The 14,183-nt window shown below is 40.6% G+C and overlaps 1 pseudogene; it reads right to left on the bottom strand.

Moving 5' to 3' along the window:
• Positions 1–5,939: 5,939 nt before the first annotated feature.
• On the bottom strand, positions 5,940–8,657 carry LOC123806933 (annotated as a pseudogene).
• Positions 8,658–14,183: the final 5,526 nt, after the last annotated feature.

Genomic DNA, 14,183 nt, shown 5'->3' with positions numbered 1-14,183 from the left:
AAAGCAGCTAAACATGCTAGGGAAACTTAAAATTTGTCAATAATAGGAGTACTGTCAAGCCGAAAACAAATTGAAACCAGGAACCCATGTAACAAGAAGCTATCTTTCATCTTGAAAACGCTAAAAACCCAAATGAATCATATTTTACTTTTTTGTGATCCTTGTAAAGCCCAGAATGCATCCAAAGAGTGGTGTCAAAAAGGAGAAACCCATATCTAATACAATGCAGAGTCTGCATACCTTGAGCCTTAGTGGCAGGAGAATATATAGCTCTCAGAATTTGTAATAGTTTGGCCTTTGTGAAGATTTGCAACCCTAAAACACTACATAGGTGGTCCCAGAAAGCTGGAACAAGATTTAATTTTTGAAGTAGTTCCAAATTTGAGCATCAGGAGCTGGTAGAGGCAAATACTCTAGAAACTCACAGTTAGGGGTGGGGGAATATAGCACAGTGAGTAGTAGCCATCTGTCTTGCAATATTTTAGACTAAAAATATCAGGTCATCCAAATTGGAAAGTAAAACTATATTCACAGACATGATATAGAAAATCCTAAAGAGTAATAAGAATATTAGGACTAATTGAATTCAGCAAAGTATAAGTATCAATGAACAATCTGAAATTTAAAAATTCCATTTACAATAACATCAAAAAGAATAAAATGCTTAAAAATAAATGTAACCAAGGAAGTGCAAAACTTGTACTCTGCAAACTACAAAAAAAGAAAGAAAGGAGTCCCAAATAAATGGAATGACGCTAGTCTTGGCTTCTGGCTAGCTGGGCAATTAGCAGAGGCAGTTAAGCATTGGGTTGGCCAAAAAGTCCATTACATTTTTTCTGTACTGTGGCTCTAGTAGTGCTTAGTCTTCATTCAAAACAATTTTATTAAGATTGTATTGTGACAGCTGTCATGTCAGCGTGCATTTTTCTAAAAAAGTTAATCAAAATTGGTGAATTGTGCAGCCATTTTAATATTGAAGATGGAAGAAACACGACATTTTCAGAGCATTGTGCTTTATTTCAAGAAAGGTAAAAACAAAAAAAATTATGCAGTGCATGAAGAAGGTGCTGTGAGTCATCAAACATTTCAAAAGTAGTTTGCAAAGTGTTTTGGTACTATTGTCATTTTGGCCAAATAATTCTTTGCTGAGGGGCTGTCTTATGTGTTGTAAAATGTTTAGCAGCACCCCTGTCCTCTACCCACTAAGAGCCAATAGCGAGAGATAGCCGACATGATCAGAATAGCAAAATCAATAAAGTTACCGGTGACAAAGATGTGTCTTATTTCACACACACAAAAATTTTTAATGTAACAGACCTTGGCCAATCCAATAAGCTTAGCCTGGTAGGAGAAAGCTGTTGTTCCGTCCAATCACAGGCTTCATTCCTGCTACCATGACAACTTTCTTCATGTTCTCAATGTCAAGTACTGAAATGGTGCGTAGAAAGGCTGGCTAAAATCCATAAGACCATCTTCCTGTGTGCTTGTCAAGAGTTTCCTCTGTACGTGTTATCTTGTGAGCATTAATGCGAGACAAAGAAACTACATGTATTGTGTCTTTCCTACAGTGTTCATCAGCATAATACCCACCCAGACCTCTATGTTACTTGTCTTCCACTCTTCTTCTAAGGCTCTGATCACCCAATTAAGACTTTTGGCTCTGCCGAGGAGTTAATACATAACTGTAAGTCAGGCTACCTACTTCTCCTTTCACATGAATTGAAAAGTTAAATGCATGTCTTATAACTCTGTGCACTAGGAAAATTTCCCTTCACTGGTGTCACTTAGGATCAATCCTAAATGGAACTTATGTAACAACAGTCCATTTATGGCTAGTTTCATAAATACTGCACTAGTCCATATGTGAACCAGGCATAGGTCGACTGGTCATAAGGAATGCCCCCTGAGGTCATCAATGTGGTCATCAGTGCAACAGAGATAAGTAACACAGATGGCTATTGATGTAATTTACATGGGTCTTCTGGACTTTGCTCCAGCCTGAATGTATCATTTCCTACATACACTGGAACATTGCTGCCCCTGCCCAGCTTTATTACTTGGTTGACTGGATAATCCTTAGTTCAGGCTTCATAGTCACCTAGTGAGTGTACAATGGTCCGATGTTTGGTCTTTACTAAGACCCAGTAACACACTAGGACCTATTTTTTTTTTTTTTAAGAGTAGTTGACTACAGTGAAGGGCAAAGCCTTGCTCCAGAATATAAGGGGTACACTGTGCCCCTTTTCTACTGGAGCTTGCCCAAAATTCCACATATCTTTTATGGATATTTCTGGCACTATCAGATCTTTGGGGTCACATGACATAAATGTGATTTTTGAGGCCTGATCGTAGGCAACTACAAAGGCTTTACCTGACAGGCCTCATGGGGGAAAGCTGTCCTTCCCACACCAGGCCTGGAGCACAGCCAAACTGTTAGTCTGTCTCTAAAGGGAGCTGCAGTGAAGTATTACTGATGCCCCTCTGGCTGTTCATGCCCTTCACACATTTACCTTCCTAGCCTCAGTGCCTTCATTACTAGGTCTCTTTAACTGAGGCGTTAGGCAGAGAAGTGGGACACTTTGAATACATTTATCCCTACAGGGCTCAGTACACAATAATTGTCCACTCCTGGCCCTTCCTCATTCTTTACACCTTCACCCCCATCCCAGGTTCTATAAAACAGCAATAGCCTTTTTGCTAAGAGCTGCTTCGAAAGTGAACCAAACCCCACATCTGTGCTGATTCAACTGATCCTTGACCAGTGTGTCTGCCATTTTATGAGAGGAATGAAGCAGGGGAGAGTTGGCAAATTCTCCAGTTTCTAGCCTCATGCTCATACTATTTGTAGTAAGGGAGTAATGGCTTCACTATTACTTTTATTTTTGACTCCTTGTTGCTTTAATTAGCTGCTCCAACACCTGTCAGCTCAACTCTCCCTCCCAGCTAAACTGGCTCCTGATAGGGTAGTGTTAATCCTCCAACTTTGTTGTTGTTGTTGTTGTTCTCCTTCTCTCCCTCTTCCTCCCGCTTCTCCTCTTCCCCCTCCCTGTGTCCTCCCTCCCTCCCTCCCTCCCTCCCTCCCTCCCTCCCTCCCTCCCTCCCTTCCTTCCTTCCTTCCTTCCTTCCTCCTTTCCTCCTCCTCCTCCTTTCCTCCTCCTCCTCCTCTTCTCCTCCTCCTCCTCCTCCTCTTTCCCTCCTCCCCCTCCTCTCCTCCTCCTCCTCTTCCTTCTTTTCTTCTGTATTGTGTTAGTTATTCTGGCTCTTTTGCTTTTCCAAATAAACTTTAGAATAAATTTGTCAAAATCCAAAAACTAACTGGCTGGGGTTTTAATTAGGATTGCATTGAATCTATAGATTAAGTTAGGAATAGCTGACATCTTAACACTATTGAGTCTTCCTCTCTGTGAGCATGGAATGCCTGCCTCTTCATTTATTTAGTTCTCTGATGACTGCCATAAGAGTTTTGTAGTTTTCCTCATATAGCTCTTACACATTTTTGTTGTATTTATACTTAAGTGTTTCATTTTTTGGGAGTGTTAAAGTAAACAGTGTTGTGTTTTTAATTTCAAATTCCAATTCTTCATTGCTGGTAGATAGGAAAATGATAGATGTTTGTATATTAACCTTATATGCTGCAACCTTGAGGTTTTTTGCAAGCAAGAGTTTTTTGTTGTTGTTTTAGATTTTCTACACACACAGTCATGTCATCTGCAAACAAAGATAGTTTCACATCTTTCTTCCCAATCTGTATACTATTTATTTTCTTTCCTGTTTTATAGCATTAGCTAGGGCTTCCCAGTATGATGCTGGAAACAAATGGTAGGAAAGGACATCCTTACTTTGTTCCTGATCTTAGCAAAAAAGCTTTAGTTTCTTACCACTAGTTATAATAAGTGTAGTTTTTTGTAGGTATACTTTATAAAGTTGAGGAAATTCCCCTCTATTCCCAAATTGAAGAGATGTTTTATCATAAATGGATGTTGAGTTTTGTCAAATGTTTTTTCTGTATCTAATGATGTAATCATGTGATTTTTATCTTTTAGACTGTTGATGTGATGAATTACATTAATTGATTTTCAAGTGGCAAATCAGCCTTGAATACCCAGAATATATCCCACCCTGTCATGGGTGTATAGTTCTTTTTATACATTACTGATTTGCTAGTATTTTATTATGGATTTTCATTAATGTTCATGAGAGATCTTGGAATGTACTTCTCTTTTCTTGTAATATCTTAGTCTGGTTTTGGTATTAGGGCAATACTGACCCCATTAATAAGTTAGGAAGTATTCCCTCTGTTTTTATTTTCCAGAAGAGATTGTAGAAAATTGGTATAATTTCTTTCTTATATGTTTGGTAGAATTCACCAGTGAACCCATCTGGGCCTGATACTTTGTTATTGAAGGTTATTGAAGGTTATTAATTATTGATTCAATTTCTTGAATAGATAATGTCCTATTCAGATTGTCCCTTTCTCCTTGTGTGAGATTTGGTATATTGTGTATTTCAGAGAATTTGTCCATTTCAAATAGGCTATCAAATTTGTGGGCATAGACTTGTTCATAATATTTATACCTTTATTATCCTCTAAATGATCATGAGATCTGTAGTGATGTCATTTCTTTCATTTCTGATATTATTTGTGTTTCCTATCTTCTTCCCCCTTAGTTAGCCTGGTTAGATGCTTATTAATTTTATTGATCTTTTTAAAAAAACAGATTTTGGCTTTGTTGATTTCCTATTTTCTATTTATTTTTTTCTCTTCTAATATTTATTTTTCTTTGGCATACTTTGGATTTAATTTGCTCTTTTTCTAGTTTTCTAAGGTGGAAGATTAGATATTTGATTTTAGATTTTTCTTCTTTTCTAATGTATGCATTCAATAATGTAATTTTCCATTTAAGCACTGCTCTCACTACATCTCACAAATTTTGATAAGTTGTATTTTTATTTTGTTCAAAATATTTAAATTTCTCTTGAGTATTCTTCATTGAGCTATATGTTATTTAGAAGTGAGTTGTTTAATTGCTCAGTATTTTGAGATTTTCCAGCTAACTTTGTGTTACAGATTTCTAGATCAAGTCCACTGTGACCTAGGAGTATACGTTGTATGATTTCTATTACTTTAAACATGTTAGGGTGTGTTCTGTGATCCAAAATGTGGTCAATCTTGGTAAATATTCTATGTGAACTTGAACAGAATGTGTATCAGCTGTTGTTGAAGGAGGTGGTCTGTGCAGGTCAATTATATTTAGTTGAGTAATGGTGCCACTGAGTTCAACTATGTCTTTACTGGTTTTCTGCTTGCTAGATCTCTCCATTATTGATAGGTGGGCATTGAAGTCACCAACTGTATTTCTGGGTATATCTTTTTTCCTACAGATATGTTAGTTTATAACTCATATTTTGATGCGCTGTTGTTAGGCACATCACATTAAGGATTGTTATGTCTCTTTAGAGAATCAACTCCTTTATTATTATTTAATGCCTGTCTATCCTGATAATTTTCTTTGCTCTGACATCTGCCCACTATGTAATTAACATAGCTACTCCAGCATCCTTTGAATTAATATAAGTGAGGGATGTCTTTCTCTATTTCTTTACTTTTTTCCCCTTTGTTTTTTTTTTTTTCCTGTATAAAAAAGGATCCCAATATAAAGGTAAGGAAGGAGAGGACACGGGACATACTCTTTGGTGTATGGTGAAATAGAAGGGGAGAAGGGTAAGCCTCAAAAGGAAGGGAGGGAGGGGAATGCCATTAAACCAGCCAGCAAGATATTCTCTGTAAAAAGTTGGAGAAGGATCTCCACAGCCTCAGAGTTAAAAAAGAACAGAGCACCTTCTCAGTGGGGGGCTCTCCAGTTCACTCCAGTGTTTAAAGAAAGGTAAATGACTGCTTCTCTTCTCTTCTCTTGGTTCTGTTGTAGCCACTCCATTGCTCATTCTAGATTACCATCTGCCTTTTGTAGATAAGAGTGCTGCAGGGTTCTGAAGGCAGAGATTCGCTTATGTGTGTAAAAAATCAGCATCTCCAGGGGAGTTCCAGCCAAGATGGAGGCATAGGCAGAAATCCATTTCTTCCTCCCACAACCAAAAGGAGGACAACAACCAATTAAAATCAATAAACAACCAGAAGTGCCAGAAAATCAAACTGCATGGAACTCCAAAAACCATGGAATTAAAGAGACAGTCAAACAGAACAACCAGACCAGTAAGGCGGCAGATGGAGAGAACCTGGGGCTAGTCCGCGGCCTGTGTGGGTGGGGCTGACTTAAGGAGAAACTGAGACTCAGAGCTGGCTGTGGACTGCAGTGAACAGCCAGTTTCTCCGGTGGGAGAAACCCCCCAGTTTCTCAGGAGAGTTAGTTGGAAAGTGGGCTAGAGACAAGCAGGTGAGCTGCATTTCCCCCCTCTGGCCCCTCCTCCACAGGCAGTGCCCCCAGCTCAGCAAGGAGGGTTGCGGTGCCCTGGTGAATACCTAAGGCCCGACCCTTACAACTTAACAGGGGCACCCAACAAAGAAATAGGGCCAAAATGAAAGAACACAGCAAAACTTCAGAAAAAGAGCTAAGTGATGAGGAGGTGACCAACCTATGTGATAGAGAATCTAAAGCCCTGGTAATCAAAATACTCACAGAACTGACTGAACTTGGTCAAAAAATGAAAGAACAAATGAAAGATACCCCAAATGAAATAAAGCAAAATATTCAGGGAACCAACAGTGACAGGAAGGAAACCGGTACTCAAAAAAATGATTTGGAACAAAAGAAAAAAATAAATATCCAACTGGAACAGAATGAAGAAACAAGAATTCAAAAACACAAGGAGAGACTTTTGAATCTTTGGGACAACTTGAAATGTGCCAATATCTGAATTATAGGGGTACCAGAAGGAGAAGAGCAACAGCAAGAAATTGAAAACTTATTTGAACAAATAAGAAAGGAAAACTTCCCCAATCTGGGGAAGGAAATAGACTTCCAGGAAGCCCAGGAAGCCCAGAGAGTCTCAAAGAAGTTGGACCCAAAGAGGAACACACCAAGGCACATCATCATTAATTTATTCAAGATTAAAGACAAAGAGAGAATCTTAAAAGCAGCAGGAGAAAAGGAGACAGTTACTTACAAAGGAGTGCCCATAAGACTGTCAGCTGATTTCTCAAAAGAAACTTTGCAGGCAAGAAGGGGCTGGAAAGAAGTATTTGAAGTCATGAAAGGCAAGGACCTACATCCAAGATTACTCTACCCAGCAAAGCTTTCATTTAGAATGGAAGGGCAGATAAAGTGCTTCCCAGATAAAGTCAAGTTAAAGGAGTTCTCATCACCAAGCCATTATTATATGAAATGTTAAAGGGACTTCCTGAAGAAACAGAAAAAGATAAAATCTATGAGCAGTAAAATGACAACAAACTCACAGCTAGTAACAAATTAACCAAGAAAGAAAAAGAAAGAAAGAAAGAAAGAAAGAAAGAAAAAGAGAAAAACAAGGAAAACAAAAACTAAGCAAACAACTAAAACAGGAACAGAACCACAGAAATGGACATCACATCACATGGAGGGTTTTCAGTGGGGAGGGGGAAGGAAGGAAAAGGGGGGAAAAGGTGCAGGGAAGAAGCATAATTGGTAGGCATTAAGTAGACAGGGAGAGGTAAAAAGTGGTGTAGGAAACAGAGGACTCAAAGAACTTATATGTACAACTCATGGACATGAACTAAGGGGGGAGGGAAATGCTCCCCCCTTAGTTCAGGGTGGAGGGGCGATAAAGGGGGAAAAATTGGGAAAACTGTAATAAGGTAATCAATAAAATATACCTAAAAAAATAAAAGTCAGCAGCTCCAGCAGTAACTCTGCTCCAGACTCCATCTCAGGTATTACTGACTGCACTGGGTGGAACTCTCTGGAGGAAAGGGGTCATCCAGGTAGAGACACATCTTGGGTCCAGTCTTCCTCTGGCAGCAGCCCAATCAGGTCAAAGATTTTGTCTAAGTTGTCAGCTTCAGAGTTTCCACAGAAGAGAGGCTTTCAACAAAACATCTCAACAAAGTTACAGCCAACAGTCCACAGGTGCACAGGTGCTGCATATGTAGACTGCAGAAGAACTTCTGGAGCATGGGACCAGAGTGTAACAACCACGAGTGTTAAGTGCCATCTGGTAGCTCTAGATTCTGGCCAGGCCAAAATCAGCCAACTTGACTGTCCCACCACTTGTCACCAGAATGTTCTCTGGTTTTAAGTCTTGGTGAACAATGCAGTTGGAATGAAAGAAATCCAGGCCTCTGAGAAAATGGTGCATCAGATCCTTGATGGTCTCTACTGGCAAGACTGGTGGTGGAGGGGTGGTGCTTTCTCCAGATATGTCCTTAGGTCTTGGTCCATGTGCTCAAACATCAGGGTCACTTTGGTGTCTTGGTCAGTTTGGGCAATGGCACAGACGTCCATCAGTGGGACAACATTGGGATGCTCAAAAGCCTCCAGCCGTCTCAGTAAGGCCACCTCACTAATTGTGCTGATGAGAAGGCCCCCTTCAGCACCTCTTCCACTGGAGACTCTCATGCTCTTGAGGGCCACAAAGTGGCTGCTGTGGGGATCACGGACCTTGTACATTGTTCCATAGGCATCAACACCAATCTCAGCCTCTGGCTCATATGGAGGAGTAGCCATTCTCACATGAGAGGAGACCACCTCCTGCCTGGAGCTGCAGGGCATGGGGCAGCCTGTTATAGGGCCCAGGAGCTAGTTTCTGAGGCACCACACACTAGAACTCTGTTTAAAGCAGCTGGATGCTATGGGCCACAAACTAGACACAGGCCACAACTAGAGCAGTTTCCTTACCACCACTCTCACCGTGTGACCAGCTGCCCACTCTTCCTTTACTTTTAATCTATATCTGTTTTTATATAGCTTTTTAAAATATATTTTATTGATTATGTTATTACAGTTGTCCCATTTTTTCTCCCCTTTATTCCCCTCCACCCTGTACTCCCCCATCCCACCAGCATTACCACACCTTAGTTCATGTCCATGGGTTATACATATAAGTTCTTTGTTTCTCCACTTCCCATACTATTCCTTACCTCCCTGTCTATTTTGTACCTGTCATTTATGCTTTTCATTCCCTGTACTTTTTTCTCCATTCTCCCCCTCCCCCTCTTTACTGATAACCTTCCTTGTGACCTCCATTTCTGTGAATCTGTTCCTGTTCTATTTGTTTGCTTGTTCATTTTTTTTAGGTTCAATTGTTGATAGTTGTGAGTTTGTTGTCATTTTACTGCTCATAGTTTTTATCTTTTTCTGTTTCTTCAGGAAGTCCCTTTAACATTTCATATAATAATGGCTTGGTGATGATGAACTCCTTTAACTTGACCTTATCTGAGAAGAACTTTATCTGCCCTTCCATTCTAAATGAAAGCTTTGCTGGGTAGAGTAATCTTGGATGTAGGTCCTTGCCTTTCATGACTTCAAATACTTCTTTCCAGCCCCTTCTTGCCTGCAAAGTTTCTTTTGAGAAATCAGCTGACAGTCTTATGGGCACTCCTTTGTAAGTAACTGTCTCTTTTTCTCTTGCTGCTTTTAAGATTCTCTCCTTATCTCTGATCTCAGATAATGTAGTTATGATGTATCTTGGTGTGTGCTTCCTCGAGTCCAACTTCTTTGGGTCTCATTGAGCTTCCTGGACTTCCTGGAAGCCTACTTCCTTTGCCAGATTAGGGAAGTTCTCCATTATGTTTTCAATTTCTTGCTCTTCTTTTTCTCCTTCTGGCATCCCTAAGATTTGGATGTTGGAATGTTTAATGTTGTCCCGGAGGATCCTAAGCCTCTCCTCATTTTTTTGAATTCTAATTTCTTCATTCTGTTCCAGTTGGATATTTATTTCTTCCTTCTGTTCCAAATCATTGATCTGAGTCCCAGTTTCCTTCCCATCACTATTGGTTCCCTGTTCACTTTTCTTTATTTCACTTTTCATAGCCTTCACTTTTTCCTCTATTTTGTGACCATACTCAGTCATTTCTATGAGCACCTTGATTACCAGTGTTTTGAACTCTGCATATGATAGATTGCTATCTCTTCATTGCTTGGTTATATTTTTTCTGGAGCTTTGATCTGTTCTTTCATTTGGACCATATATATATATATTTTTTTTTTGTCTCGTCATGCCTGTTATGTAGTAAGGAGCAGAGCCTTAAGTATTTATTTACCAGGTTGGGTTAACCCACGTTGCTGCATTCTGGTGCTGTATTTTGCGGGAGGAGTCCGAGAGGGAACAATGCCACTTGCTTAGCTCTCTGTGGGCTTTCAGTCACCTCCTCCACTACCCACAAGCAAATTGGGCCCTTCTAGTTCTGATTCCTTGTGGGTGGGTTTATGTATGTTCTGGGACCTGTGGGTCTCTCCAATGAACTCTCCTGTGAGGCTGGGAGTTTCTCCTGCCACCTCAACCCTCACAAGTTTTTTCAGTCAGAGCTTTTGAGCCTTTACTTCCCCACACTGGAACCCTGGGTTGCATGGTCTGTCTTGCTCCCTAGTTGTTCCTCCTGGTTTATCCATAAACAAATGTGGGACTTCTGATCCATCTGCCTTGCTGCACATCCTCCCTGCCTCAGCTGCCCATTTCCGCTTCTCCTACTGGTCTGGATGAATGTTTCTTCTTTAACTCCTTGGTTGTTGGACTTCCATACAGTTCAATTTTATGGCAATTCTCATTACGTTTTATTTCTAAATTTGTTGTTGTCCTTCTTTTGGTTGTGTGAGGAGGCAAAGTATATCTACCTACACCTCCATCTGGACCAGAAGTCTAAGGTCAGCATCTGGAGCATCTTTTTATATGTTTATTTGCCATCTGTGTATCTTATTTTTCACATTCTTATTTGATTTTTTAAACTGCTGTTTACATTTAATATTATTATGTATTAGTTTTAGGTGATCAGCAGAGTGGTTAGACAATCATAAGACAGTTCCATTTTTAATTTTTTGAGGTATCCTCATACTGCTTTCCATAGTGGTTGTACCCATCTGCATTCCCACCAATGGTGCAAAAGCGTTCCCTTTTTTTCACATCCTTGCCAACACTTGTCATTTGTTGTTTTATTGATTATAGACACTCTGACAGGTGCAAGGTACCTGTCAGATATCTCATCATGGTTTTGTATGTCTTTGTTAGGTCATTTTTTAGTTGAGTTGTTTGTGTTTTTATTTTTGGGTTTCAGAGTTCTTTGTATAACCTTAAAGGGGGATACTTATGGTCCATTGTCCCTAGTTTTGGAGATTAAGCATTCTGAGTCTTTTTCCTCCTTATTATAATTTATGAGATTATCTCATGGCATTGAAACATTCTTGGCCTTGGAATACCATGATGTTCTGATGAGTTTATTTAGCAATTTCATGTATTTAGAGATGGTAGTATGGTCAGATGGACCAAAAAATCCTCATTGGCCTCCTGCAGCAGAATATTGATCCTGTGTGTCATTTAACCTGCATAGGCTTTATTTGTCTCTTTAAATCAGGAAAATATCACTTGGTCTAAATAATCTGAATTCTGGGAAGCATCAAATGAGATGATCAAAATGAAGTCCATTTGTGGGTGGGGGGGGGGCTCTGCCTGCAGGGACCCCCAGCCACCACGGATGAGAATAAGTCTACCAAGACATGATCTGCTTGGGGAGGAAAGGTGGCTGAACTCTCAAAGAAGGGCCAGGAGACTTTTCCTGAATGGTCTTTTACTGGGTTCATTTGCAAAGGATACAGGGCATATATACATAAAGCTCATCAACCATTGTCAGGCAGTAAGGATCAAACAATAGATAACATTCAAAGAACTATAAGGGCTTATTTTGAGTCAGGATCAGACAGCTAAAGTCCCATAAAACTTTGGGGAAACACTCATTTCATGCTTGGATCCTTACCATTTGAATTGAGTGTATTAGCAAAGCAGGTTTCACAGGATTTTATGCATTCTTTCTTAGGCCTGATTGCCCTAGGGAATTCGCCCTTTCCAGCACAGTACTGCACCACCCTCTGTCGATGTTTTAGGCTTAAGTCAAGCAGAGGAAGTAAGGCACCCAAGAGATTAGGAGACTTCTTGCAGACAGAATGGGGACTCAGGCTACGTCAAAGCTGAGGGGCGAGGGTCCATCACCCCCTTTTTCTATAGCCCCCCAAGTCCTTCCCTGGGGGCCCCTTCATGACCCTGCCTGTCTTAGGTCATCCCTCCATTGAGGAATCTTACCTGTCATTGGCTAAAAGGTCATCCACTCAGGGCCAAGCAGGGTGAGGTAAAGGGGGCAGAGGCGACGCCCCTGCCAGGGAGATAAGTAAGCTTTGTCTCCTTATAAGCTTAGGGTTCCAAGGTTTCTCACTCAGCCTTAGCCATGAGGGGTTGCGGCTTCTGAAACCAGGCAGGGCGGTCCCCAACATCCATTTATACAGTATAAGGTTATAGAAATGTGTGACTATTTTTAAAATGGTATCTGATGTTATGCTTTTAAATTATATAAGTTGAGAAATTTTATAACTATTTCAAACTGATTTCTTCTTCCTGGAAATAATGGACAAAAATTATCCTCTAACAAAATGAAAACATCATGTCACCTGTGTCAAACCCAATTTTAGGCAGAATACTTTTTTGGGCTTTGCATTTGATTTAAGTTCTCTGTTTTCAAAATGAAGTAATCCAAATGATGTTATGCTTGTGTCCTGGAATTAAAGAAGGAATGACGTCTCTATTTCTTGTTTTTTAAAAAATAGATTCCCTAAAATGATTCTTAATAGAACAGCAGAATATAGCCAAATACATTTGCTGGCATGAAATTTCCTTTGGCTTGGCTTAATAGAATCTCTGGGATTTATGAAAAAATCTTTGCTACTCTTGCAGCCCTAGGTTACGTTGTCAGTTTTGAACAGACTGGGGATGGCTGTCTATTGCCACTCATTATGGTATATTACTTGAAGTGAGACCTTTGTTCTATCAAAAGTAAGAATGCTTCTGGAGTGGGAAAGCCTTTGAATCAGCCAGAACCTTTTCCCTTTAGTATCAAAAGGCTCAACTGCAAGGAGACTAAGAACCAGGAGAGGAGTGTTTTGGTCCTATCTGCCACTGTATGATAGTCAAGTCATCTGACTTTTTTGGACCCCCATTACCTCAGCTGTAAAGCCAAAGGGTTGGACTGTATAATCCATAGTGTCCCTAATGCCAAATGCTAGGCTTGTGAAAAGTACTGATTCTGAAAAGGTAAAATATTGTCCTGTGTACATAGATTCATTCAGTTCCAGAGCCATTGTACAGCAAAACAAAGCTTGGATTTCATGAGGGGAGGACTTTTCAAAGACTTTCTCTTCTAAATAATGAAATAAGGCAGATAACATCAACACAGGGATAAGCCAGTCTATTTTATGGAATGTGAAATTTCCTCTATCAGCTTTCTAGAGTCACTGTTAAAACTTACTGCAAAAACGGGAGTCAAGTAGGTCACGTGAGTAAGAGACCTGGAATAAACCTGTGGTATTTTTTGGGTACCCTCGCACTGAGACAACCATCTATTAAACTCATTTTATGCTTATAACGACGTGAAAAATTACCGCCTACATTTTCGAGTTCAGGAAACAGAGGTACTAGAGATTCTGTGGCTTGCCAGGTTGCACAAATAGCGGCAGACTTGAAATTTGCTTGCGCATCTAGGGAAGGGTTCCAGAGCCTCAGGAGCCTCCTCTGAGGAACTTTGTAAAAGAGAAGGTCTCAGTCCACAGACACGATTAGCTAAGAAGCTGGGCGTTTTGAGAGTCAGGCCCCTCCCACACGCCCTACACGGCTTTTCTCAGCTCTCAAAACAATCCTACCAATTAGGCCCTTTTAGTACTTGCTTACTCTTTCAAGGGCTGGGTACTCAGACCCTCGTGGAGCTGCAGGAGGCAGGCGTCACCGCCACCCGGCCGACCCTGCAGAGTGGTGGGGGGTTTGGGGAAATTTGGGGAACGAAAGTGATGGGGTGTCACGGGGTTTCGCTTCTCTGAAGCAGTGAGGAGCCTCTCTAGCTGTGGTGTCCTCATACTATTGTCTGTCCCAGAGCTCCCCCTGGCTTTGCGCCACTTTGCGCCCAGAGATTTGTGTGTGTCGATTACCGTGCACGTTTGCGTCTCCGGTTCAGACACCGGAACAGCGGGAATGAACGCTGAGGATGGCGTAGACTACAAGGT

This window comes from Phyllostomus hastatus, unplaced genomic scaffold (assembly GCF_019186645.2).
Source record: "Phyllostomus hastatus isolate PE091 unplaced genomic scaffold, TTU_PhHast_1.1 phas_scaffold_39, whole genome shotgun sequence".
Classification (NCBI taxonomy): Eukaryota; Metazoa; Chordata; class Mammalia; order Chiroptera; family Phyllostomidae; genus Phyllostomus; species Phyllostomus hastatus.
This window is presented reverse-complemented; position numbering and strand designations above follow the sequence as displayed.